Source organism: Lactuca sativa, chromosome 4 (assembly GCF_002870075.4).
Source record: "Lactuca sativa cultivar Salinas chromosome 4, Lsat_Salinas_v11, whole genome shotgun sequence".
NCBI lineage: Eukaryota > Viridiplantae > Streptophyta > Magnoliopsida > Asterales > Asteraceae > Lactuca > Lactuca sativa.
Window position 1 is genome coordinate 196,958,892 of NC_056626.2, and position 2,777 is coordinate 196,961,668.

Here is a 2,777-nt window from a genome sequence, read left to right on the forward strand (position 1 = left end):
AATACAAGAATTCCAAATTCATGCCATTTACTAAAATCTGTTAGATTCTAAACTTATATGCATTGATCCCCTTGTAATGATTATGCACAAAGTCAGAAAGACTTGACAACAATCATTACAGAGTATTCCAAAGGAGATCAGCTCCTTGGAAACATCCTTCTTGCATTAAGTTTCCTTAATCTTACACAGATTGAAAATTCTAACTTTAAAACATTTCCAGATTCCATTTTGACTATCACTTCTGACCAAGAGTTGCCTCCTTACAGATTATGTCAATATGGTCCTTCCAGAATTATCACTATACTTCCAACTGTCCTTGAGCAACCAATCTTTGGTAAACCTTAGATCGTCCTCGAAAATTGTTTAATCCTTTTAGTCATATCCAGTTCTAAATCTTTTCCCTTCTTAATGCCCCAGGCATTTGGAAAATTTTAGAAAGGATGAATATAGCACATGGAATCGATCCTATATTCGAAGCATATGGGAGACGATTCATGATGTCTCACATAAAGACTAAACCAGTCTTTTGCTATAACATTTCCATTTCTATTTGCCAAGTTCTCATAATTCAGATTATGAAAAGGGATGTCGTAATCATAATCGAATTTTAGAACGCAAACAATGGACCCATATAGATAATTTCCTTATGTTGAGCCATTCCAACATGAAATTCATATATATATATATATATATATATATATATATATATATATATATATATATATCCATGACTAAATGATTAAAACCTCACGATCTAAGCTTATAGATTTGAGATAAAGTATAATTTCCTCTCCCTTAATTATAGCAAAACAACTTTTCCCAATTGAAACCTTTTGTTTTCTATAATTAACATTGCTAACTTGCAATACTTATCATAATTATCATGCTCCCACTAACATGATGATTATTAGCATAACACTTATGCTCCCACTAGCTTTGACATGTACTCAGAAATCAACTGAGTTCCTTACTAAAGTTCATATTTCTGATACTAGATTGTTTTGATAAAACTTTATCAAAATCATACACCTTCCCTTAGATAGCACACTTGTGTGTCTAAACAATTATGAAGAGGTATGCCGTAATCATAATGGTTAGACCTTTTTTCCATTTCTCACAAGTCCAGGTTAGTGTGCCGGTAAACCACACACGCTCCACTAACGACTTTGAGAATGCAAATATCACAATTGCTATCTAGCTAAAATCTACTTAGTGAAAGTGTTTCCTCACCATCATTTTCATGAATCGGAGAGAAACCTTATGACACTTAGATTTAATGGTGTATGTGTTCTTATCCATGTGAATCATCAAAACCATAGTCACAAGACAAGGATAATGACAAATCCAAACTCATATGGACTGAACTCAATCTTAGTTTCTTGCCACCTGGCAGCTCAAGGGCCTGCCATTGCTTCCAAGTAGTTGTGCAACAAATTGAGAACTCTAAGAACTCATATGCAAAGCCAACTTTAACTGGAATGGGTACAGAATATGTCAACACGATAGGTTATAAGCCTCAAGTCTTGTGCTAGTGAAGAACTTCAAGTTTATTCTTGATTAGTTCTTGAGACTTTCAAGACCTTTAAGACTCCCACTGTCCTCTAGACATATAAGACTCCCTTGTCAAATATCCAAGAGATAGTGTGGATTCTAATCAAGACAAACACTTCACACAATTGGCCTAAGTTGGTCTTTGTTTTATCCAAAACATCACAACTTACCAATTACAGATGTACAAGAGTAGAAAACTTTTACTCTTACATTTGACAAGTGTTTTAAACCTTCTTTGAGACATGTCACTCAAATTACAATCTTAGAGTATGACTCTAAGACTTGTATAGGAACGAAGTATGACTCATCTTCTTGATTTAGCCACTTCACCAATTCATAGTTCCTCTTCTTAGCTATCAGAATGCACTTAGAGGATGAATTGTGATTAGGTCTCTAAATCATTAAGATGATCACAAAATTGATACTAAAGTACTCTCCCATCTTTTTAGATTTGAGAAACTTTTATCCTTCTGCCTAATTTGATTCTTCTTATTCGCTCTGCCATACATTGGAACCTTTTCCAATGTCTCAGAATTACACTTAATCTTGTAAGTATAACCATATTTACTGAGCTTTAGTAAACTATGACGAATAGTTTTATCAATCTTTTGTGGTGGACTCGACCAGTGCACAAGAATGTGTACTCGATTCCTTAGTCCTTCACTTGACTCACACATCCATGTGAACAAGTAATTAGTCTTAATTTTCCAATACTTGAAGGTTCTCATTCATCATGCTATACAACTTGGAAGATTCCAAGTTCCGGTCCAATTGAAACTTGGGTGATGAAAATCTTTCCTTATTTGGTAAATTTAGACATTACCACAAATGAAAGAATCAATTTTATATTTCCACTCTTGCTATTAATGGAATCATATAAGCAACAATTTTTCCTCAAATGCCATTGTAAGGATATTTTAAAATAAATAAAATCAAAAATTTTCCTTTTATTTTAAAACTTTGCGGAAGAACTTGTCCTTACAATCCATATGAAAACTTGTTGTTATCTATTCCTAAGCAATATCTCATAACTGCTAAGAAGTAGCTCAAGAATCCGATCTTCAAACTATGCGATAGGAATCCATCTACGCCATTAGATTCAGCATATTCTTTCTTTAAGTTTCTTCACTTTTCTTTGATTCTTAAAACATCACCATGTGACCCAGTCACATCATGTATCAGGAATCTCAGAATAGAAACTTAGCAGAGTTAGATAGTGGAATTTA